Raw genomic sequence first — 26,753 nt, 5'->3', positions numbered from 1 at the left:
CCTATCATAGAAAGAAAGGCTTTCCTTCTGGACTTGTGAAATGAGCTCAGAGCACAAGTTCTTAAATCTTGATGGCAGTATCTGGAGGCTTCCTTCAAACAAGTGACCATCGTTATTCAGTAGTGAACAAAGTCACTGCAGAAGCTCTGTCGGATGAAATCAGCAGTCCTACAACCCTTCTAGGGCAACACACTACGCCCAACTGTGGCAATACTCCATGCCTCAAGGAAAGATCGCAGACGCACCCCATGATGGGACGGCAACTTAATTTGTTTATATTAACATTTCTATCCCACATTCCCCCTCCAATAGAGATGCTCAAAACAGTCAAAAAGACACAATAAACAAATAGCCAAAATAAAAATATCAATCCACTTGTTAAACATAGAGTATGTATTCCCTAGAGAAGATCTACCATTGCAAGGAGGATTTAGCCCTCCCAGCTTTGAACACTCTTGTCAAATCCTTTTTGGATCTCATTAGAAGTTGGGGGCTTGACCGGATTCTGTGGTAGAGGGCTCCAAAAGAGGCTGAGGGGGAGGGCCAAGCCTTTCTCTTGAGGATTCAGACCACGGCTGCTGTCCAATCAGTGGAACTCCCTTTTGCCTTACACAGGCCATGGTTCTCTTTCTGTCCTACATTGCGTGTCGCAGTCTCAGTTATAGGGCTGACCACAAGGCCAAGTAGTAACCCAGGCCAATGTTCCAGCAGACAGGCCTCAGTTCAAGGTAATGTAAGCAACGCAGGAGTGGTCAAACAGGCAAAGGGTCAAAGCACAGTTAGGCAGTCCAATACATACACAATCCAAGTAGTAGAGTCAAGCAGGAGTCCAAGGTTGTAGCATAGGGGTTCAAGAACAAGGCAGGGTCAGGAGAGAAGCTGGTGAGATGTTGTTTCCAGCAACTAACAAGCTCTGACTGCTGGCTTTTACTCATAAAGGCTGCTGAGTCCCGCCCAGGCTCAGCTGCGGTCTATTAGAACTCTCTGGCCAGAGCCCTACTCAAGAGGAGTTGCTTTCGCCTGAAGAGACCATCTTTATAAGAGAGCACTCCTAACAGGAGACTAACTGGCTTGTCACTTGAGGCAACAATGCTCCTGGAGGTAAGGGGGTTGCTCAGCCTCTGCTCCAGAGTCAGAGCCCCCTCCCCATGAGAGGGAAGGACTTGGAGCCATCTCCCCTGAAGGCCCAGGCTCCTCCTGGTCTGATGCCAGCAACTGATGTAGTGTGCCCTTGGTTTCTGGAGGCTCTACTTCTACATCTGAGGAGGATTCCTCTAGTGAGGGCATGACACTTCCTCTGTTTCTCTCTTTTCCTAAGGGAAACATGTCTCCTCTTCAGCCTTCTGCACATAGTTTAGTCCAGCCTTCCCCAACGGGGAGCCCTTCAGACATTTTGGGCTATAACTCCCATTAGCCCCAGCCATCAATGATTATGGATGATGGGAGTTGTAGTTCAAAAGATCTGGAGAAGGCTGGTTTAGTCCTTCCAGATCTGGCTCATCTGCAGCAACCTCCCCATTCTTTGACAGCTCATCTCCTTCCTTGCAAATTCCTTGGGAATGGGAATGCCTGGGAGAGGAACGGGAAGGTGAAAGCAAGGACAGATGGAAGGAAACTGCAAACCCAGGCATCCAGGTCGGTCTCAAGGGCAAGCATGTTTGGGTAGGTATGGCTGGTCCCCTGCTGATGGCCCACATCCTGCCAGGGCCCCCACTGACATGAGTGGCTTCTCCTCTTCAGCATTGTAGCCTCCTAGTTCACCTGCCTCTCACTCTGGCCCAGACAGTGGCAGTGGTGGTGAGGAGGAGCAGGAGATGCCACTGCCTCCTTGCACTGGATCTCTGTCTGTCAAGCATGGAAGTGGCAGCAATGATGAGGAGCAACAGCAGCTGGCGACAATGATGAGGAAATGGTAAGGAGGGCCCCCATTGAGGACATCTTGCCCAAGGGCCCTCAAAAACATGGAGCCGGAACTGCAGGCACCCAAATACAAAGCTGAGAAAATAATGGCAATCAAAGGCAGGAGTCTTGAAGAAAGCCTGGCTTGATAGACAGAATGCACTTCAGTATAGGTAGTGGTCGGGGTTTCATGTCTCCCAGGCAGCAAATGGATGGATACTTAGCATCCCATGTTTAAGTATGTCGAGGCTCAAACTTGTCTGGAAGGCATGGTGGCCACCATGGAAACCCCTTCTCCCTAATCCCTAAAGTGTGGCTGCTTGTTGTGCTTCTCCAGGGGTAAGGAGAAAACATTCTGCACATGCTCAAAGACAGTCTCCTATCCATTTGCTTGTCCCATTGATCCCTGGAACTGATTCTAAGGATAAGTTTTAAACTGAATCCCAGTTCAGCACAGGCCCTGGTGTGGTCTGAACCTCTGCAAGGCTTCCAGGAGCACAAATCTGCTTGGAAACAATGCATAGATTCTCTGTGCACCTTGTTTTCCTGCAAAATACTGCTTCTTTGTTGTTACCGCTGTTTTCTCATTGTGTGGTGGTTTGGGAGGCCTGGGGACAGGGTTTGCCTATCCCTTCTCTAAAGGAAAGCTCAGCATCCTCACACACACAAAAGAAAACTTGTGTGACACTTGGGTAACTGTGACATGAAACATGAGGCAGCACATAGGCTAAAAGGCCGGAATACAGCTACTCCTTCGCACACAGACACATTGGCACATCGAGGCAGTGACAGTACACAGAAATCCCTACCCATCACAGAGCAAGGAAGGGAGATGTCTGACCAGCCACTTGACCCAGTACTTCATTCGCAGCGCAGGGACCAATTTAGTGCAGTCCCCAGGGATAACTTGACAACAGGGGTTCTTTTCCCGAAAATCTGCTCCCTCCCCTCATCGAGGAGTGCGCTTCCCATGCCAACTTCTTTAATGAATGGGCTGCTACAAGTAGGAGCGAACTGGGATCACCATCATCCAAGTGACCCATTGGCAAGACACATGGGTATCTCCTAGTCCCTGGTCTCCCAATCAGTTTCTGGTCCCTTCCAGTGACAATATCCGGACTCGTTACAACAATGAGACGGCACACGGCACTGCTATTGCCTCCTCAAAGGCCAGTTTCTGCCATCCCTGACTCCAATGCTGGTGCTATCCACTTCAGGAGGGAATTGCTTGTGACCCTCTTCTTCCCAGACGTTGCGCTCTCTGCATAGATTTAAAGATTTAGGCCGCAGAGAGTTGTTTTGATTTTCCCTATAATTACATGGGGTCTGCTTTGGCTGCTGGCCAACAAAAGAGCACAGTGCCCTCAGCCGATGTCTCTCTTCCTAAAATAAACTCCCAGAGAGAATTTGGGAGATGAGGAAATGCAGCCATGCTCCCTGTTGTCCTGATCTCCCCTGTTGCCATGTTGCCACTCCTTTGGAAATCAGGGGAAGAAAGTGACAGAGAAAACACCAGCTTGTATCACTGGCCGGGAGAGTTCCCTTAAAACATGCCTTCATGCCAGATACTAGCAGAGATTCAGAATACCCCCTGTCATCACTGCATGTTTCCAAAGCTGGAACCAGGAAAAATAAAGTGTGGTTTTTAAGAACACAAGGAATCATCCAATGAATTATACCAGTGAAGTCTCTGTCATTTGCTGCCTGTAACAGCCTTCCCCCAACCTGGTGCCTTCCAGATATGTTGGTCTGCAACACTGTCATAATTCCTAGCTGGCATGATATACAGTAATCCTAACCTTGACTCTGGGTTGTTCACTGTGATGCCCAAACCCAGCACTCTGTTGTTGAGAGAGAAACAAGCCAGAGTTTTAACCCATGGTTTGTAAATCAGCAATCTTGCAGTGAATACCCTTAAGGCTGCAATCCTATACCCGGGAGTAAGCTCCACTGAACTCAACTGGGTTTTTTCTGAGTAGATATGCTGTTAATTTCTGATTGCTGAATGATGAGGGTGAACAAAGGGAATGGAATTAATGTCCATGGTTCTCTGAAGTTCCCAGCACTGGCTACTGTTGAGAAGTTGATACTGGGCTATATATGACCAATATGGACTATTGGTCAAAATTAAGCATGACTCAGTGGTAAACAACTCATGGGCTTAATAGTCAAAATGTGTTATTAAAATATTAATAAATGAAGTAAAAAAATAAATGAATAGCTTCAGTTTCAACTAAAATAAAGCTACAAAGTATTCATTTTATCTGCAGTGCTTGGATAAATGTCATGTTTTGTTTTAACTGATAAGTGTTGGTGAGGGACAGGGCTCCTGCACCATTTATAGTTGAAATGAAGAAGAACAGCAGGTGTGGCATGTCACACACCCAGCTACTCAACTATTAAAGGTGCAAGAGCCTTGTTCTCTTTTGCATCTAGCCACCCTAGGGAGCACAATGAAGCCAGAAAACAAGTGAAGTTCATTGTCTAAGAAATTAAGTTGTATGGGCAAAAATACATTTCTCAGAGCTACATCACACACTATATTTTTTTTATCTGCGCAAGGGTGACCACAGTTGGGATGCTGCAGCAATATAATGTGTAAACGAGGTAATCATGGCTATACATATATAGCAATTCTTTGATTGTGACAACGTATTTTACAGCTGGAATAATCACAGGGATTGCTGCAGTCCTATATCCATGGCTGCCTGAAACATTTTGCTTACGTGTGTGTGTGTGTGTGTGTGTGTGTGTATTTGTTTACCAACGGATGTTCCATGCTTAGACATAAAAAATACTGTGTGAACCAGCACTTAATTTCACTGCAAAGTGAAAACGGCCACATACAGCCTTGGTAGTGCCTTGCCCTCCACTGCAAATGAAAAAGGCAGACCAAGAAAGTGAAATGGCATCCAGAAAGCTTACTCTTACTTCCTTGTTGTTTGGCGCTCAGAAGGGCTACCTGTATCTTTAATAGATGCAAGTTGCTTTCCTCTTGTTCTTTTCAGTTCCATCCATGGTTTACTCAGCAGTTGGAAAGGATTTTTGTTTTTGTTTCCTGTCAGGACCTCTCTTTTATATATATATATATATATATATATATATATATATATATATATTGCAAATAGGAAATAAGTGTAACGGAATTCTCCCTGTATTATAATTTAAGATTAATCCATATTGTTATGGCCCTAAATAAATGTTGTAATATTGAAATGCAGTTCAAATTAGCTTGACAGAGTGCCAGAAGCACAATTAAAATGTTATCCAATGGGTAATCACAACCTAGTCTGTACGTTATAAGTGCCACTTGCAATCTGTCGCCTTTTGACAGAGAGAGAGAGAGAGAAAGAGAATGCAGAATAGATATCCTGATCAATGCCAATGGTTAAAAGCCCAAAGTAAATCCTGGACTCCTTTGGCAACCCAACTAAAAAATGTTCTTAGGAGTTGGGTGAGGCAGAGGGAATATTAAAAGCAGGATGTACTGAATTTGGATTCTGACAAGCTACTCACTATAGCTATATAGCTGGAATCAGACGATACTGGGTTTTTTTCCTGAGTGCTGAAGATGGAATGAAAGAGATGCATCCCTCTATTGCTTCATACAGATTTCTGTGCAGTTTCAAAAACCTGTTTAATGAGAGATTACACACGCACACAGTGTGTGTGTGTGTGTGTGTGTAAAATTAAGTATTCTATTTATCTTTATCTCCCAGCCTAAGAGGCCTGGTTTATTTGGTGGGAATTAAACTGAGTATCCCCCAACCTATTTCAGATTCATGTACAGAGTGTGAGAATGTGCAACTGGAGGGGATAATCAATTCTGAGAAAGGTTTCACTGCTAATATCTCACACAAAATTGTCAACCTTTTGCTCCTACTTGTATATAATGTGAACATATCTGATTGTTGTTGTGTGTCTTGTTACACCTGGCTAGATGTGTCTGAGAGCATTTTAAAATGGCATTTTCCATTTTCAGCCCTCTAAGTGACCAACAAAAACTGGGTAGAAATGGCAAACTAAGTGGAGAGACTTCCCATTTCTTCATGTTGCCCAGCAGGAAGGCAAAATACATCCTAGGAGATCAACTGGAAACTCACTGGTGAGTGAAACATGTTCAGCTATATTCAAAGTGAGAAGTTCATCCCAAGCCAACAATCATCACTAAGGTATACTAGTTTACGGTGTATGTGGGATCGATGTTGTACCAAAGATGGATCTTGATGGATCATAGACCCATTTACAGCTGAATGGACTAGTAGCAGCTGCATGGTGAGAGGTGAAGCCACAATCTTTAGTGTGCAGTTTAGTACATTAAGCGCTTGACCATAATTTCTCATTCATGGATATTATTCATTGCTAATGTACATAATGATGAGATATAGATGTAGATATAGATACAGATAATCTTGGACCATTTTTGAGGGACAAAGGGGATCAGTTCCATGGATCCATAATAGAGATCTCTCCAAAACAACTTTCACATCTCTAAGTGGGAAATAAGCAGCTTGCCTATTCCTGGAAGAAAGGAAGCAGAAGAAACCCCAGCACTGTCACCTCTGACCAGATTCCGTACCCCATTCCTCCCTCAGCCCCCGTTCATAAAACAAGAGTGTTCTCCTGATACACTTAGATTTCTTGCAATACTTATGTGGCATCCTTTCAGAAGCACAGAGATAAAGCCTAGTTTACAGCATTGGCTTTTAATGGTTAGTGCAATCATGGGACACTGCAAAACCCACAAGAAGTCCTCCTGTTATGCTAACTTGTACACCTATCGTTTATGTTGCTGAAGATGACTGAGGGGTGTTTCCAGAGGACAACGAGTGATACAGATCAGCAGCACTTTACCTAGACCTTTGCCACGAATACTATTAGTTATGATAGGCTAAGATCATCTTCTTGGCCCGCCGCTCTGACCATGTCACTCCACTTCTGAAATCACTTCATTGGCTTCCAATTCACTCCAGAATCCAATATAAACTTCTCCTGCTGACCTTCAAAGCTCTTCACGGTCTAGCTCCTGCCTATCTCTCCTCTCTCATCTCACACTATTGCCCCGCTCATGCTCTCCGCTCCTCTGATGCCATGCTTCTCGCCTGCCCCAGGACCTCCACTTCCCTTACTCGGCTTCGTCCTTTTTCTTCTGCTGCCCCTTACGCCTGGAACACTCTTCCAGAACACTTGAGAACTACAAACTCAATCACAGCTTTTAAAACTCAGCTAAAAACTTTTCTTTTCCCTATAGCTTTTAAATATTGAGTTTGTTCTGACCCTATACTGTCAGCTTCACCCTACCCGGTGCCTGTTCACACTTCCCTGTGCCTGTTTGCATTCTCCTTCCCTCTTTATTGTTTACTACAACTTTATTAGATTGTAAGCCTATGCGGCAGGGTCTTGCTATTTACTGTGTTATCTGTACAGCACCATGTACATTGATGGTGCTATATAAATAAATAAATAAATAATAATAATAATAATAATAATAATAATAATAATAATAATAATAATAATTTTTCCTTTCATTTATCTCCATGGTCTGATTAGATGTGAGGAGGGAGCTTCTGGTTCATACTGGCCAGGCAAAATGTAAAAGACAATGAGTATCCAGTGGAGCCTTTGCAACCAGAGCTGGCCCAAAACAGTTTTCTGCTTGAGTCAAAGGCTAAGATGGTACTTCCTTGCCAGCCATTCCACTGACCCAGACTGACAGTTGCACATTATTTCAATGCTGGTGACAAGACAGCATCTTCCACTGCACCTGAGGGCAGCAGGGTAGCTTAGGGGATGCAGAGCAATCAATATGGCACGTACACCTCTATTCATTCCATGTCTCTCAGCTTCTGCTGCCTGAGGCAAATACCTCATTTTTCCTCATGGTAGGACCAGCCCTGTTTTCAACCTGCTCCATGAGTAGGGAAAGTAGTCTCACTATAGCATTGCTATAGATGATCTACAGCAACCCTTATGTTGATGAATTGGTGCCTCACCGTCCTAATGACTTCTCAGAATAAACAGGAGAAGAGAACTGCCTTCAAACTACACCTCCATCTGAGAATTCACACTAATTATATTAAAATGCATTTAAGGGGTGATATAACAAGAGTATGAAATAGTTTAATCTTCAACGGTTGCACTTTTAGGTTCTATTAAAGATACAGTCAATTTGGAAGATTAACAGCGACGAGACAAGCGATTGCTTCTGGTTGGAAGGCCTCTCATCCCCCACCCCTCCATTTTCAGTTAACATGAGTGGGTTTGGCAGCAGGGCCCACCACTGGTGCACCAGGGGGGCTAGAAGTTGTAAAAGCATCCTGAAAAGAGCAGAACACACTTGCTTCCGGAACGGGACAGATCAGCAGATTTTGCAGAAGGATGCTCCGCTAATCTGTCTCAATCTGGAAAGAATAATTTCCGCTTGTTTCCAGGATTGCTTTTTGATCCACTAGCTTTCTGTTATGCGAGTGGTTGGTGGTGGTAGTGGTAGTAAAGAAAGACACTCACCAAATAAATTAATAGACAAATAGAGTTCGTTTATTAATTATTGGAATATGAATTCTCAAGACAATATAAAACTGTATATATTATTTTCTCCAATTGAATTCATTAGCTGGTGTTGCATGTGCTTATATTATCGATATATTTTGAATGATATATACGTTGTATTTCAGTTGTATGAATGTTTTTCCCCTTCATTTTTTTCTGTAATAAAACAATTTTAGAAAATCTATTTAAGGGAGAAAGGAGTTGTTGGGCAAAGAAAACATTCAAGAGAGATACTGCAACTATGCAAATTGCAAAACGTTACATTTTAGAAGAGTAAGATGGAAAATGTCAGGGCCTGCCAGTGGGCTTTGGAAGGCCTGAGGCTAGATTTCAGAGCTTCCAGCAATTGGTGTTCCGAAATGTGCCACATGGAAAGGAGGCTGGTGATTCATGGAACAAGGGCTGTGACCCACCGGAGCATTCTGAATCAAAGATGTTCATTTACAGAAAGTTTGGGAACCACTGCTCTTGAAAATCAAGAAATGGTAGAGTTAAATTTATGCTAACAAGGACCTCGATGACTCAGCCTTCCCCAGTCTGGTGATCTTTAGATGTTTGGTCTTCAACTTCTCATCAGTCTCAACCACCATGGCCAATGGTCAGGAATGCTGGGAGCTGTAGTCCAAAAAAATCAGGTGGGTACCAGGTTGGAGAAGGCAGCCTATGTAGTCTAAAAAGGGGGGTGGGAGTGAACTAGCTTAAAAGGTCCAAGAGTGAAGAGGAGACTTCTGAGACTTGCAAAAGCTGAGCAAATAACCTTCCCTGAGCCCTGTTGTTTTGGGCCAAAGTTTTCAAAGAGCCTCTACATTTCATAAGAAGTAATCGAAAAGCCAACCCCTGCCAAATCCATTGGTTAATAGACAGCATTCTGTTGCCTTTTAACATTCGCTACTACACCAGTCTACATGGTTTCTCACACATGGTCACTAGAGAATTGAAATGCAGCCACTGATGTACTGGATTGGTCTCTTGATTCCTGCATTGAGTAGGGGGCTGTACTCAATGGCCTTATAGACCCCTTGCAGCTCTGCTATTCTATGATCTAGGATATGACTGTGCTGAACTCCAGCTGTGGCCTCCATGGATGTTCCTGTGGCCTCACCAGCAACCATAGCTAAAGAGCACTTTGAAAACTACTGAACTAAATCAAGGAGTTCAAAATTTGCTTGTCATTAATGGCAGCTCTCTGACCATCAAGTTTCTTCCACTGAAAGGTAAACCTTATGCTCCTTAGGGTGCAATCCTATGCATGTTTAGACAGAAATAAGTCATACAACTTCCAGAATCCCCCAGCCAGCCATGCTAGGGTTGCACCCTTAGAGATTTTCAGTCAGGCCCACCCTTCCAGACTTTGGACTATTCTCTTCTTTGTACACACACATATTTTCAAATGCAGATACCACAACTGAGTGCAGGATTCCAATAGTCCTACATACGCCATGAACAGAGACTGTTCTCCAACAGTCACTACGTGGTCTTTTTCTCAGCTAATGGGACTATTTGCTATTTATGTTGCAGAATATTATAAACAACAATGCAGACCAATCATCCTTAACTTTGCCTTGCCGTGGGATCCTCATATCCAATGAAATCACAAAACTGGGCATGTTCTCACTACAGCTCTGTACTTTCTTATACCAGTTTCAGCTTGCGATTGTTCCCTCTTCACCCTGGGTGGTGTAATTCACACTCTAGAAAATCACTGTGACTGTGATGCTGGTAAGTTTCACAGCTCCTTAGCAGCAGTGTGAAGGAGCACATAAAAGAACAAGATCCAAACCCCTTTTTGTTCCTCTAGGACAGCCCTGCACAACTCAAGAGCCACCAAGCTGAACACATCCCATCAGCCAAGTATTACGCTGCCTGCCATGATACCCTCATCCCTATTTTTGCTGATCCTGAAATGCAGCAAAACCAGTAGTTTTATCAAGGGAGAGGAGGACAAAGGGATGGGTTAGCCCATGCAGGAGCCAGTCCATCAGCACTCCTCCTGATTGGCATAGTTGTGTCAGGATGAGGAGGACCCTCCTCACCTTGACCCTACCCTGGATGCAAACCTGGAACCCCTGCACGTAAAATGTAAACTGATCCACAAAGCTAGGGCTCCCCTGCAGCCCCTGTGATCCTGGAGGCAGGGGAAAGACACGTATCTCTATGATGAGAGCCAGTGTAGTGCAGTGGTTAGAGTGTTGGACTGGGACTCAGGAGACCCGGGTTCTAGTCCCCACATGGCCATGGAAACTCACTGGGTGACTTTGGACTAGTCACTGACTCTCGGCCTACCCTACTGCACAGGGTTGTTGTAAGGGTAAAATGGAGAGGAGAAACATCATGTGTGCTGACTTGGGTTCCTTGCAAGATGAAAAAGTCAGAATATAAATGTAGTAATAAATTTATGGTACAGCAGCTGTCTCTCTCCCCCTCACCTATGTAATTAGTGGATAGGATTACTCTGCAAAACAGCACAATATAAAATCGTGTAAAAGCATTCAACAGAAATAAAAACAACAATACAGTCATCTGATGAACCCCTAACCCTAAAACACATGCCCAGGTCTTTGATGCAGAAGAAGTTAATCAAGTGCCTCAAGTTTAAATCCCACAGTGCCTCTCTTTAAACATACAAATACAATCTCCTGAGCAAAGGTGAACAGGCAGGCATAAGGGCCCAGAGAGGTGCATTTACACAACTGTGTGGACTGATGAACTTGGTTGGCTGGATGCACATTTGACTATTGCTGTCTGTGCTAAAATGCTTCATAGCCAATGTTGGGGCTGGATCCATCTGCCCTGGACAACTTCACCTGGAGTAGTCTGTGAAGGGACAGGAGCATGCTTGCCCATCATTCTACCACGAGAGCCAGTGGGGATAGTGTTGGACTGAGGAGACCTGGGTTCAGTTTGGAACCTTGTTAGGCTTGAAGCCCAGCTGGTTGACTCTGGACCAGCCATTATTTCTCATCCTAACCTACCTCATGGGGAATGCGGAGACATGTTACTTGCACCACTTTGAGCTCATTGGATGAAAGACAGAATAAAAATATAATAGAACTTAGTACCATATCACTCCTGCTCCTATACCAGGTCTGGACAAGGGACAACTCAGCAGGTCCAATCCAGTTCACCAGCCATTTATGGCAGCTCACCAAGAACTTGATAAAACTCCTGGTTTCGCTGCATTTTAGGGTCAGCAAAACTAGGGGTGAGGGTATCATGGCAGGCAGCGTAATACTTGGCCAATGGGATATGCTCAGCTTGGTGGGTCTGGAGTTGTGCAGGGCTGACCTAGAGGGATAAAAATGTCCATACTCTCCTGTTTAGTGCTAAAAGCAAAGCAGGGTGGCAAGAAGACTCCTCTATAGGTGTTGACCAAAGAGAAAAGATTCAGAAAAGTTCAGAACCAAGAGAAAGGGAAATTATCTGAAGTCAAGTATGGAGAAAGCGAGAGATGCTTCTTCACAAGCGAAGTGGAATTCACTACACCGGTGCTATACCTGGGCTGCAGATTTCAGCATTCTGAGAAATTCTGTTTTCCTTGGGTGGTATCCAATGTTAGTCTTACTTAAGAGTAGGACCATTGAAATAAATGGGATAAATAAAACATACATTGGATACAACCCTTTTGCTTCTAGAAAAGCAAAGGCAGCAATACAACACAGACTTAGGCATGCTTAATCCTACTTGAATACCAATGGCCTGGAGGGTGTGCACCTTACACTCTTTTGGATTGGCCCCCAAATTTCCAGCTTTCATGGGAAGCTTGAAAAGGTTTGAGAAAGAGCCTGTGTGTAAAACGTGAAGAACCAGGCATGGGTCTGAGCATAGGGTGGAACAGAATCAGAATAACTTATGCAAAGTAAACATATGTGTGGGCACACACATACACATGTTGCAAAATTCAGGTTTTCTTAATACATTTTTATTGTTGTTAATCAAGTTTTTGTGATTTGCTAACCCACCACAAAGGCCAGGAACACACTTTTAAAATGAAAGCCAAGTCCCTCAAGATTCTAATGTAAGCTTCTCGCTCAGTGACCTAACTTGGGATCACAATCAACTCTCTGGGAAGCATAGGCTAAAGAGCTGGAAGTGGTGCAGTCAAAGAGCATCCTACATTTAAATAAGCTGCCATGCAAATAATAATAATAAAAAAGCAAAAGAAACACTTTGTCCAAGGCTTGCAACCTGCCTTTGCCCCCTGCTCCCCCTCCCCAAATAAATAAGGCTCTCTCTGAAGGCCGGAATTAAGGGACGTCTGATGACTAAAATTTAACTTCTGTAAAAGGGTTTCAAAGAAATAAGACTCCTGCAAAGAGCTACTTCAGTCTAGCGGGTTGTTGGCTTTTTTTTTTTTAATCGACGCCTCACATGAGGGGAAAAGGGGGAGGGGGAAAAGAAATTACCAAAACAGGCTGTATGCAATAAAGCAAAATTTATAGGTGTGTGCCTTCCAACCACCAGTAAGATAAATATTGGTTTTATTCTGTGAATCCCACTCCAGCTTCAAGAGGAGGGCTTCTTCGTTGCTCTGTTATTTGATTACATACAGGTAGAGGAGTGAAAAGCAACATATAAGCGAATAAAATGTAACCAAATTTAGAATCGTGAGGTTTAATTGGGAAAGGATACAGATGCAACAACGTCTCAGGAAAGAACATTGCTTATACAGAAAACAGAGTGGATGAATAGGAAATCAGGAACTCTCATCTCTAAGTCCATGTCATCAGGAATGGATCCCATTTCTTTTTTTCCTGAAGCAGTGAATGCTTCAGAAAAGAAATTTAACTATGCCCCTCCTAGATATCACTCATCGTTTTTAAATTTCCTCCTCATTTGGCTGACATAACTCTTTCAAGCCTAGTTAATTTTGCCAGTGTTAACTAGCCTCTCAGGCAACGTTCCTAAGTTCAACTTACCCCTGCTGCAGTGAGTTCCACAGGTTAACCGTATCACAGGCAATAACAGCTTTCAATGTTTTATATTGGGCCTCTTCAGACAACACACTAAGCCATGGTTAGGCCACTAACCCTTTTGCAATAAACGGTTAGTGAGCATGTTTAAACTGTTGTTATGTAGCCTCCATGGTTAGGAATGGTTCACATGACATGCTAAGACATAATATTTTGCTCAAACTGCTTAATCATTGTGGCTTAGTGTGTTGTCTGAACAGAGTCATTGGCTGAGTTTGGATGACATGCTAATCAGTGGTTGATTCCCATTCTGTTCCTATTACCACCACCCCAATTGATTAGTGTGTCGTCCAAACTCATCCATTATGTTTCATCTTGTTGTGAACTGCCCAGAGACCTTTGGCTATCATTGCAAGTTCTGATACTTTGTCAGTTGGAAGCTGGCTTGAACCTCATAGAGCAGGTAGGGTGTTTTCTTTAGTTAAAAGATATATAACTGCCAAAGTAGATGCCTGCCGATGTTGCAGAATGGAGTGGTGCAAAGTAAAGGAAAACAGTGTGTTTCTTCTGGACAAAAGAGAAGGGGAAATAAAGTTGGGATTTAGGATGCAGAATGTGGGCAACAAGCCAAAGACTGAACTTGCAAATTCACACCATTACTTGGCTGTCCTGTCTGAATTTACAAAAAACCCAAAAACATCCCTTCCCCTTTCTACTCACTTGCAGATAATCCTTAGCTTACAACCAGTGAATGGTTATTTAGAAGTATGCATTAAAGGACTTCTTAGTGGTGTTAGTGGTGGGATCCTGCTTTTGTTTATTTAATGAAAAGAGGAGTTCCTGTTTAGAGCAGGGATAAACAATGTGGCGCACGCAGGTACCAATGTGCCCCCAGACACATTTCTTGGTGCCCCCCAAGGTGCCATACCCCTCCCACTTAAAATAAAATAATTAACACATTTTCTTACTAACTGCTGGGATAGCGGTGAAATAGGTTTCTGTTGGTGCTGAAAGCTGCCGGTTCAAAGAAATTGTGGGGCTCAGACCCCATCTCTGCCTAGTACTCCAGTTTTGGGGGCAGGTTACTTGTCCTTTGCCACGCCTCCCATGGCAGCCATTTTGTAAAAGTAACTGGGATGGATTCTCAATTTGCTAAATGTGCCCACAGCTCAAAAAAGTTTCCCTAACCCTCGTTTAGTGTCACTCTACCAGCCTGATCCTTTGAAGCAAGCATCACTATGTTCAGAGGAAATTACTCTCCAGTAAGTGTGTACAGGACTGAACCCGAAATCTTGGCAATTAAATAAAAAGAGAGAAGATACATGCAGCCACTAAATGTCTTTCCCTGTCATAATTACCAAATCTACTGTAATTTGCCACAGCTCCTGTACACCAAGATTTATTTATTTCAATATACTTGGACTCCTGTTTTTCTGCACTCAGAGCAGCTTAATGATGATGATGATGATGATGATGATGATGATGATGTAAGCACTGTATGTTGAAAACGGAGGCTCCAGTATGGGTAACAAAACACTGGGTCGCCAGGCACCCTATACTCCTATCTCTATATTTAGTTTGGTAACATTTCAGAAGCTGGATTTCAGTTTACCTATGTCCATCCTAGCTGTGGGAATGTCCCCTCTTCTCAACTGCATTACCCATCAGAGGCAGTTATAAGAGCTTAAGGGGCAGATTGAGATCCACTTGCATACATTCCTTTTTGTGGACACCTCTGGAGCTCACTCTTCCAACAGTGCACAAGTCAAAGATTTGCAAACTCGGCTGAAGCTAACACCCAGCCCATTCCAAGCCCTTCCCAAAACAGTGTTTTGCATGTGGATCTCTTGTTCTCCCTTAATGCGGAAAGAAGGCAGCAAGCCTAACCAGACATCCAGCAGAGGCAGTGGCAGTATATTTCAGGAACTCTCTTTTTCCTCCCTCCCCACTATTCTCCCTCACACAGAGGAAGGGATCGAGGGAGATCTGCCTGCCAAAGATGAATTCACCCCTTTCCAGGAGACAGCTGAGTCAGCCCTGACAGAGATGAGCTGTCATAAATCTGCTCCTGAAAAATACGTTTCAAAAATGCTGTATTACCAGGGTGTTTTAATATTTAATTAGGCTATCATCACATTGCACATGGCTCTCTCACTCCCTCTCACTCTCTCTCTCTCCCACACACACACACTCAGAACACACAGACAAAAACATGCAATATCAAACTGGACCCTAGCAACATGCTCTTGAACTCTGTGCAGGATGGTATACGGACATTCCCAGCAAGTGTGCAGAACAGATGTTCCTCTGCCAGTGCAGCCATCCATCCCACGCCATTCTGGAGTCCTGAAGCAGCCCTGTAGGAGTAAGTCTCCAGCCCCCTACTCTCTTCCCTCCACGTCCAAGCACACCCCAGGGATGTGGCGTTTGTCAAGACGAAGGGATCATTTTCACGGAAAGCTTTTGTTGTGGTGCAAGCAGCAGTGATAAATGAGTTCTGGGAAATATTCTTCCTCTTGCTCGTCTCAAGGCGTTCACATGGCAGGGTCTGAAACTTCTCAGGACTCAAACATTATGAAGGAACCAGCCTCCAAATCACAAGATTTGCTTAAAATTAATGAGATTTTTTTTTTTAAAAAAAAAGGGTGGGGTGGGCGGGCAAGAATCAATGTATTCTTTTTAATGTTACTTGACATCCAAATGACTCCAGTGCAATCCTGGGCCTGTTGCAGATTACATGGTTTATCAGCTGCACCTGGGCAAGTCTGGGTCATAAGAATGTAAGAACTGGACTGGACTTAACGTCTATTTGAGTCAGTTTTCTGTTTCCAACATTGGCTATCCAGATATCCTGGGGAAGTTCACAAGCAGAACAATGCAGGAGAAAACCATTCCTTCTTTGTCCCCAGCATCTATTAGTCAGAGATGTAGTGCCTCTGAGCATGGAAGTTCCATTTAGCTATCTTGAATCCCTAGAGCAGCCTTCTGCAACCTGGTTCTCTGCAGATGGAAAATGGTAAGGGATGATGGGAGATGTAGGCCAGAATATCTAGAGGAACACAGGTTGAGGAAGACAACCCTAGAGTATATCCCTGAAGAACTTCAGTGCCGGCACACTGCAAGTCATTGTGCATAGAGAGCACAGCAGTTGAGTCACATCATCCTAACTGCCAGGGTTGCGAGGACTGAGTGATAAGTTGCATGTTCAAGTTTTCCAGTCCCACTGAAGAACTTCTATACATTTCCTCAGCCAACTGCACAGAATCCCACACCTGTCCCTTTTAAATGAATGGAGTGTGCACAGCTGCAGCAACGGATGGACTTTACCCATGAGTAAGCTGAATGCCTTTCCTTCCCCCACCCCCCACCACAAAGACTTCAAGGAAACCCACCTGGGCTAGCAGGCTAACTTCCTACATTGATCAACGTCTTTTGTTTAACTGGGGGAGTTAACTATGTTTGAGAAAACAGGTATACACAAATATGCAAATATTTATTATTACATGAACAACTGCTTACCATAAAACCCCAATCCTAATCACTCGTCCGTTCTACTTAAATCTCTCTCTCAACCAACCAACACCCCCCCCACACACAGAGAGTTTTAGATTACAGACAACTGCTTGAATTTACACCTCTGACTTTCACCGAGATGACTCACAATTTTACAACAAAACCTCAATATATCAAAGAGGCATGTCGGTTGCAAAACCAGAGGCCCCTTTCTGAAGCAGAGCCCAGGGGCCACCCCACTCCGGCTCTATCTCCTACCAAATTTTGGAAGGAAGTGATGTCACATCCAGAGCCCCTTCTCATCCAGGCTCCTCCATCTTTTGCAGATGCAAGCATGCAAATGGCATCTCTAGCAAGATCCAAATAATAAAACTAGTGAACAGATGAAACCGCTCAACTGTAATTCTGCAAGATTTTGGTTTCTCAAGATTCTGCTTTCTTTCGGCCTGACACATGTGTCTTTGCCTCTCCCCCCACCCTCACCTCCTCTCTGTAATCTTCAGAAGGAGTGCCACTAATAAGGAGTAGACAAGTTAATCTCAAAATCTGTTTTAACTTTGACACACACTTTTATTTTTCCTCTTTTTTAAAGGAAAAAAAATACACAATTCATGTTCTAGGGAGTCTGCCAGTGCTCGGGGTGGGTTGGTGGTAGATAGGAGCAAGAGGAAGAAGGAAAAGATAGGCTGGTGTGTGCTTGTGAGGGGTGTGTGTGTCTCCTGCCAGGATGATAAACAGCTAAATGAAACTTAGGGGAAATCTTCAAGCTTGCTCCATAAAAGATGATGGGTTATCATCTCACACTGTAACTGGCTGGCTGTGTGTGTGTGTGTGTGTTCTGTTCTCGACCTGTGCGTCTCTAATGACGGAGATGAAATCTTAAAGTAATTTTTGTGTGTGTGTGTGGGGGGGGGAAGTTTCAAGATAGCTTGCCTCAAGATCTATTCACTCCCACCCGGAGCGGCTTTTGTTCCATTCTGCCATGCTCAATGGACTTGCATTGGAGACACAGCTGCATAGCAGCGTGCGCGAGAGATCAAGGGATCCTGCCTCTCTGAGCCACCAGCCTCCGGTGACGTGGGCTCTCGGCTGCTTTTCAAGGTCTTAGAAAATTAAAAGCAACAACTCTCTCCCTCTCTCCCTCTCAAAATGTTAAAGCAGTACACAATCCCACCTGTTTAGCCCCCATCTCTTTCCCAGTAACGCCACGCTCTCCCAGTTTGGAATTTAATCCACTGAGACAGCTGTAGGGAAGGAGGGAGAGACAATTGCAACTTTGGCACCGAATGCAACCATCTGATAGGCAAAAGAAACAAACAATTTACCAGGAAGACTTAGCCCAAAGAAGAGCTGACACCATCTCCTTCGCATCCAGCCATTTGCTTACACCCAAGAGATTGCCTGCACAGAACTCCCACTGTTTCTCATGCAAACCCCTTCCCAGCAAAGCAATTTGCTGCACTATCCAAAAGTATTATTTAGTGTATTATGCTGAACAGAAAACATTGCTGCATACACAGAATAAGCATACACTGTATTATGTACAGTAGCTTCTCATTTATCTGCCTGGTCTGGAGGACATCCAAATTGTATGGATAATCAGAGGCTTGGATAAATGGGTGTGCTATTTACATACAGAGCTGTGTTAACATGTAGCTACACAGAAGACCCACCGTGAGTTTTGATAGTCATGAGCTTCAGCTAACCGAGACTTGGGGGAAATGGAGTTTCTACTGTATTGCACTATTAAACATAACCACGAGGGAGAAAACCAATTCAGGCCCCTTGTACATCCATCCTAAGTATTCCACCCCTATCCTGATCTTTCACATTTTATATATTCATTCAGAGCATTGAAATGACATTCTAGAGTAAACACAAAAGGGACAAACTCTACTGGTAAGTGTACCAGAGGGAACCAAGAGTAAATTTTACTAATTTACCCGGCCTAAAATTCAGCACCCTCAAGACTTCTCCCTTTATGATATCCTTACAGCTACAAGGTGATTGTGGGCCTGTTGTAATAGCCCTTCTGGTCACTTGAGAGAATTTTAATTGCTCAAAGGCTTTACTACCATTATATGTTATTAATTACGACACTCTAATTAGACTTTTCAGCTATTTCAACTCTTTTAGAAGAATGATCAAGACTTGGCCCTGCAGGCCTGAAAGCACAAAAGTACCTTGTTTGCTATTTTTGCAGATTTGTGGTGTGATATATACATCACACCACATATATATGAAAAAAGATACATTGATAACAAAGGCCTCAGGAGTAGTGTTATATGCAGGAAGCACAACATTCTGATCATGTTTAAGGCAAGAGCACACACAGTTGAAGCAGGCCTTGCATTTCACACACAGTCCACAAATTCTGCAACTATAATGGAAAGTCTTGTGTCTTGTGTCATTGTTTTCTATTACTTACAAATACATCTTTGCTGGAAAGATTCTTTAACGCTCAGCTTTATGGGTTGTATCCAATTGGTGTCCCTCAGCTGATAGAAGGTTCTATGATTCTGTAGCAACTTCCCGCAGCTGAATGGGGAAAGAGGTGATTTGGGGCAATTCCCCTTCCTCCAGCAGCCCTGCCCCCACACCACCTCCTATAGACATGCAGCAAGGCTGCTAGGGACAGGAGGAATAGCTCAAAACAACCCCATATACCTTTTGTATCACCCCTATAAGCCTTTTGGATACAACCCTACATACCTCTTGTATCAACTGAAATGAATTTCACTGGTAATGTGGTCTGAGCACACAAACATTAATAGATATTTCTTAGAAATTATACAAATCAATAAACCACAAATTAAGGCAATACATTGCAAGATGTTTTTGTTGTTGTTGTAGCTGTAAATTAGGGAATTAAGAATACTTTGAACCATTCAGACATGTCCACATTTGTTTCCTTTTATTCTCAAAGTATAAAAAGATGCATGTGAATAATTGTCTACAAGGACACAAGCATGTCTTATGTGTGGTTTTGACTTGCTAAATTCACCTCTACTTTGATTCAATATTTAGATCACTGGACAGAAACCAATCATTTATTATTTCATCAATATGGAAACTGAGGCACAGGGAAATTTACACACACACAACTCAGAAAAGTAAATTCGAAGTTACAATCCAGATGTTGACATACACTATGGATCCTGATGATGCTTTATGCATTTATGTTTATTCCTTTGAGGGTAAAAACCTATAGCGTTTCTAATAATCACTGAGCTATATGCAGTGAACGAGGCCAAAAACAATGTGGATTATCTCCATATCCAATCTTATGTGAGTGGACTTCTGCTTATGCAATGGGATGTCCCCTTGTTCTCCTCCCCTTTGGACGGAGGTGGGTCTGCCTCATCACCAATTTCCATTCCACTGGCAGATGGCCAGCATTGCATACAACCCATTGTAGGTGATACTTGCAAGAGAGATATAAAGTAGTAAGAAGAAGGGGAATATGGAAGGGTTTTTAAAAGACAAAAGACTTATAGGTTTCTTTTCACATTGGCTTACTTTGCATAATCCTGACATAAAGACATCAGCTGACTAGTAGTTTCAACCCTGAAGTTAGAGAAATACAATTGAATTATACTGTAGAATGAACTGGCCCAAGGCAGATGGGTTTCTGTGGCACCTCCTACAAATTTCTCTTTCTCTCTCTCTCACACACACACACACTCACTCACCCTATGAATTACCATGAAAGCCCTCTCTGATGCTCGCCTGTAAGTCAAAAACAACTGGTGGTTTTATTTTATTATTTATTGGGAATGATTGGTGCTAATTAGTTTGGGCTAATTAATTACATGTCGTATTTTAAATGTCAGTTCCCCCTACACATTACACACACCACATTCCTCCCTAATTTTACACACCAGAGGCAAAACAGTGAAGGGAATGCAATTGTGCTACAATGTAAAACTGAAATGATAGGGAAGCAGTTTTCGTAGCTAACAGGGTCTCTCTCTCTCTCTCTCTCTCTCTCTCTCTCTCTCTCTTTACACACACACAGAGTGGCAACTACTTGGAGCTGCTTGGTGCATTCATTATTCTTAATATGTTCCTGTTTTAAAAGCACTCAGCTAGAAAAGTCTGTCCTTAAAGAGGAGGAAGAGAAAGAAGCCAGAAATATTGGGAATTTTGGCTCTGAAGACCCCTGGTTTAATGGGTAAAGGGCTCTTTTGTGAGTGGGTATCGCATGGAGAATTGAAGGGTAGAGAGAGAAGCTGTGCTTTCACATTATTTATGCGTGCAGTCTGCGCTAATGGCATATGCAAGTTGACAGCATACATCCTATCAACTTGCTGAAGTGTATCTTGATTGTTCAAACACACTCTTAAAGGTGCCCGATCATTTATCAAATTAAAATAACTGTGCTGTGTTTCAAAGGGCTCTGAATATCTAAATTGTGTTCTAGCGTTCCTAATACCCCCTGCATTTCAACATCTCCTAAAGTCTCCTCCCACCTTTCCAAGCACTCAAGATACAAAGGAGGGGGTTTAGGGAAGAAAAATGAGAAGGGAACTGGGGGAGGGAGCAAGGCATTCCCCCCCTTCACCCCATTGTGTATTTTCCCAGAAATATGCTATTTCATGATTCTGTCTTTTTTTGTTCTCTGCTATGTCACAAACTCCAATACGAATCTACTAATCCAGAAGGAAATGATGGACTCCAGAAGCCTGACCAATTAAATTTTGACTCATGAAAAGCTTGGTGGCTAGTAAATTATAATTTTTATTAGCTTGAACAATGTTCCTGTAAGAAAAAGTGGAGTCTCTCCCATGAATGGTTCTTGTATAATTTATTTAACTTCATGAGCCTTGCCAAAGCCTTAAGTATTTTTAGATCTTTCTGTTCTAGGGTTCGGCATTTTTCTTATATATACACATATATAAAAGTGTGAATTTCTGAAGGGATATTTTTAGGCTTCTGCCTGTTATTTGCATTTGGACTCCCATATGTTGAACAGTCTCTGCTCCAGGGCTAGGGCTGTTTTAAAGAAAATGTGGTGTGTAAACTTTGTACTGGAACACTTGTCCTGCACATGGAAATACTGCCTTGACTCTAAATTAGCATCATAGTCATACACACACACACACACACACGTTGCTCCTATGGGGGGAAAAATCTATTTCTATAAATAATTAGATATGATGGTGGAGCACTTCCCAACGGGATAATGTATATTTCAAATTTGAACTTTAATTTGTGTGTATATAGGTGTGTGGGTGGGTACACACACACACACACACTCGTGTACAACCAGAACTGCCTTGCGTAACCATGTGTGCCTTGCAGTTCTCGTCCAAAAGATCAGCGCTGGCAGTTCCTAGCTGTTATCTCTGCATTGCCTTTGATGTCTCATGGTAGTTGTCATTTATAAGTAAAGATGGTTAGAGTCTTTAGAACATGCCTTTGAACAGTAACTCCTTTAGCACCTATTTAATGTAGTAACTGTGTTGCAGAAACATCCACTGGTGTCATATAGTTAATGAGGTATTTACTAAAATGTATTTTCTTTAATGTGGGGGGAGGGGGCACCAGAGATGGGTGGGTATCCCGTACAGGGTCTGTCTCCCCAGGAATTTGTCTTTCCCTTTCATTGCATTTAATTATAACTAAATCTACATGAAACTCTGCTACCCCAAACTAAATCTACATGGTACTCTATTATTAAAAGAAAAAACACAAATAAATTCAAGCCCAGAACTGCTGCAACAGCTTCTATTCAAAAGAAGTTTAGAGATCCACTGTAAGTTTATGTCCATTCCTGATGGTGATCATTCTTTGCTTTTTTTAAATTACTTCTGCTAAGCATATTTGGGTGTTGTTTTTTAACTTTCCTATATGCACAAGTTCTTTCAAATTTCTGTTTCCAGTCAACCTTTAAGAAAAAACAATGTGCAACTACCTTGCTTGAGTGCATGAAGAGGGACAATATTTGGGTCTCCCTTCCACTCATCCCCTCTTGGTAAGATTCTCTCTCACATACTAAATAAGAGTCAACAGCAATGTGAAAATCCAAACAGCTCCAGGCAGGAGTAATGATGAATAATGCTGTTAATATCCCTCCCCACCCTCTCTCTCTCTCTCTCTCTCTCTCTGTGTGTGTGTGTGTGTGTGTGTGTTTTTCCTTTCTTTCTTCCTTCTTTTTTTTTTTTAAAAAAAAACACATTTTCACAGCTTTGACTTTGGACCATCTGCATTAGAGACGTGCACGCACACACACAAATTTAATGCTGCACAAAAAATAATGAGACAAAACATTTTAATTGCACCTTTTGTGACAAGGTTACTATAACAGCGCTTTACCATAAAATTTCTACAGCGGGATTATAAAACTATCAGCACTCTACTTTAAGAAAAACAATTTGCTAAACGTTAAAAGCTAACTTCAAAAATTCAAGGTCTCTGTGGCCAGCTTTAAAAAAAGAAACTGTTTGAGGAGAGGAATAGGGAGGGTACAACATTTCTCCATGGGGAAAGAATTTCAGGGAGGAGGGAATGTTAAAATACACGCTAGATCAATGAATGTATGCCTTGTGGAATTTTGTCCAAGTAGACGTAAAAATTAAGCACTCTCTTGTAGAACACTTCATGTTCCAGTCTATTCCTGGTGGATTTGCTTTGCATCCGGTCCTTTGGAATTCTGTTTTTAATTTTTTGTTTATGCCGTGGCTGCCTAAAAAGCGTCATAGGTGTCCAAGATGCAAGTTACAAACAGAGCATGCCCCTCCCAACCTTTTTGCTTTTAACAGGTAGGTCTCATGTCTTTTAATAAATAGATGTGGTATACTGGGAAGTTCTCCTACATGTCTCCATAAAATGAGTGGATGTTACACAAGGTCAAAAACGTCTTGCTTGTTCAAAATGTAAGAGTAAGAGAAGACGTTAGGCAGACATTATTGTCTTTTTAATAAATAATGATAATAATGATGATGATGATGATGATGCAGCTGGCTAAGGTCCACCAGAGCCTGGTCTGTATATTCACATGTTGTGACCTCTGGTTCTGGAGAGGCCTTTCCCTGTATTATAATTGCACATCAGTGTCAAGATTCTATCAATAATTTATTCTTCAGGAATTGTCAGTTTGCTTCTTGAACGTAAAAGAGAAGGGGGCAAAAAACATGCACTCAACCGAAAATGTTAAAACACATTCTAAAGAAAAGATTGTAGGAACAGAATTCCAACCCCAATGATAATTCTAATTGCGAACTTAAAATCAAAATTCTCATAAACACGCACACACATACACAACACAATAGAAGAGAAGAGAAAAATAAAACTCATCAACAGAAGGATTTCATATGGCTTGGAAGCAGGACAAGGGGTATTGAATCCAGACAACAGAAGAAAAGCGCAAAGATTGACACAAATCACACTCCTCATCCAATTTGCCTGGGTTTGCATTTTAAAATTCCTTTCTGGTGTTGCTGGAAACAAACAATTTTTGAAACTTAACTCCAATGAGCATCTTCTATTTTGTTTAGAAGGAAAAAAAGGCAGGCAGGCAAGAATGAAGGAAAGTTTAAAAAAAAAAAAGCCTGGGGAACCCCCTGAAAACCTACGATTCAATTATTGCAAATAAGACACAAGCTTGCTGCATCTGTTAGCACTTTTTAAATCTCATAATGTTAAAAGCCCATTAGCAATTTTGCATTTGGCTATGTATTTTATTTCTAAAAAAATGTTTGCAACCCCAGTCAATAATTTTTACCCATTCTGGACTACCTCATGCTATCTGTTTTAATCCATGTACTAATTGTAATTCCATTAAAGCAGATATAATATTAGAATCCACAGTTCATCAAGCTAGCAATAATGGCTGTTACTGCTGTATTTAGAGAAAAACAAAAACTACAACATAGTCTTAAAGTAACTTGCAAACAAAACTTAAGTGACTGTGTGTGGTTTTGTAAATGTAAGATTAAATCCATAGTTCCATAAATATATATCACATATACAACTCATACACACAAAATGAAGGTGCGCACTACATATTCAGGGCCTGGCACAGCGTTCGAAAATCAACCATATGACAAAATCCTTGAGGACAAAAATACATAGATCGACTTTGGGTTAAATATAGAGGCTGGTTGGGTTACACTGAAAACAAATTCAAGCATTCACAGTGGAAATAAAATGTCTCTAACTCTGACCCATCTATTCCAGATTTATTTTTTATTTTTTTAAAAATGGCCCTATTTCCAAAAATAAATGCAGTAGGCAAGATCCAACCCCTGAAAACATAAAACATCTATAATACTCAAACAAAAACAAAATATTAAAAGCCATATCCCCTTACTCAGCATTTCCTTATTCCTTGCCTCAGGAAAATTCTCATCAAGGGAAGTTTTTGCATTCCAATCTCTGTGGGGTTTTGTTTTGTTTTGTTCTCTCCCTATCAATATACAAAGACGTTAATGAAGACTGCCAATATAGATCTCGCCTCCAATGAAATCCTGCATTTTGGAGCTGGGCTACTAGAAATTTCGAGCTGCTTCAGCATATTATGGATGCTTAATTTCGCGTTTTGTGTTCTATCTAACATCCAGCAATCTGACTAGTTGATACCTGCTATTTCATGCCCCCTCCCCCTCCCTAAGAATTAATTGATTTAAAAAGGATGCCATAGACAATCTCCAAAAGAACCTGGCATGTGCAACCTCCCAGATTTTTCTTGCCAAACTTTGTGTCTTTAGCAGGATACCACAAGCACTTGTTAAAGCTAACACATGCACTGCAAACCCATTCTCACCCTGACACTTCAGGGCTTTATATAGAAACAGGATTTTCTAGTCTTACACCACCCTCTCTATTAACGCTAACCCTGCACATACAGCTACCCCTAATCTGAAAGAGCATAGCCGGCTCTTGGGTGCTCACCCTTCCCTGGCAAATAACAGCCTTTTTGTTCAGGCAGAAAGTGCCTTCTTGTTCATGCAATAGAATTTCTTAAGGATGTTAATGCAGAAAAAGGGTTTCCCTCCCCCCTTTCTTCTGTGGGATTTATTTTCCTTCAGTTCCAGCAACTGAGGGGGGGAAGGTGGTGGAGTGGGGGGGTGGAACAGCTCTGATTTTAACCACCTCTCCCCTGTCACTAAAAAACGAATACAACCAAAACAAAGACCTCTACCATGAGGAGAATTGGGTACAGGGGCCGGCAGATTTTGCTACTTATCAGTCCGATACATCCAGATTTGCTGGAAAATATACAGCCTCTTCCTCTCACACGCACACTAAACCAAACTGCACGTGTGCCCCCATCATTATGAATTATTAGCCGGGGCAAGAAGGGCCATCTCCCCCTCACTTTGGAGAACCCCATTCCGCAGAGCCCATATAAAAGATATGGCCAAAAGAGGAAAGGGGGGGGAGAGTGCCTCCCTCTCTCCCTCCCCCGCCCCCTTCCGATCCTACTAAATTGTGAGGACGATCGCTTCCCCCTCGCTATCCTGCCTGCTTTTGCTTACACAGGCGACGGAATCGACGCCTTGCGCTCCATGCAACCGGCGAGCTTAAGGTTATTATTTGTTTCCCTCTCTTCCTTCCAAGGCTTTTTCTTTCTTTCTTTTTAATTTTAATACATTGCAACAGGGAGAAATAAATAATAATCTATCATCATCATCAACTAAAAAATAACGTAGCGGAAAGGCCGGTTGCAAAGAGCAGCCAGCCACCTTTCCTGCTGGTGGATCTGTTCATTGCAATGATTCCTTCCTTCTTTCCTTGCAGCTGTTGGATAATTCTGCACCCCGATGCAACCTGAGCAAGGATCGATCAGCCCCAAGATCCCGTTGCAAGAACGTTGGGTGGCTCTTTTCACAGTCCTCGTAGCACCGCGGGCCCCTGCGTCGCTGAGCGCTCCCTCCC

The 26,753-nt window shown here is 42.6% G+C and overlaps 1 protein-coding gene across 4 annotated transcripts in view; it reads right to left on the bottom strand.

Moving 5' to 3' along the window:
* BAHCC1 (BAH domain and coiled-coil containing 1) overlaps nt 1-26,753 on the bottom strand; it is a 101,280-nt gene that overhangs the window by 74,224 nt on the left and 303 nt on the right. The gene's annotated exons all lie outside the window — the stretch shown is intronic.

The sequence above is a fragment of the Elgaria multicarinata genome, chromosome 3, assembly GCF_023053635.1.
Source record: "Elgaria multicarinata webbii isolate HBS135686 ecotype San Diego chromosome 3, rElgMul1.1.pri, whole genome shotgun sequence".
Taxonomy (NCBI): domain Eukaryota; kingdom Metazoa; phylum Chordata; class Lepidosauria; order Squamata; family Anguidae; genus Elgaria; species Elgaria multicarinata.
The sequence above is the reverse complement of the archived record's forward strand: the minus strand, read 5'-3'. Positions and strand labels throughout refer to the sequence as shown.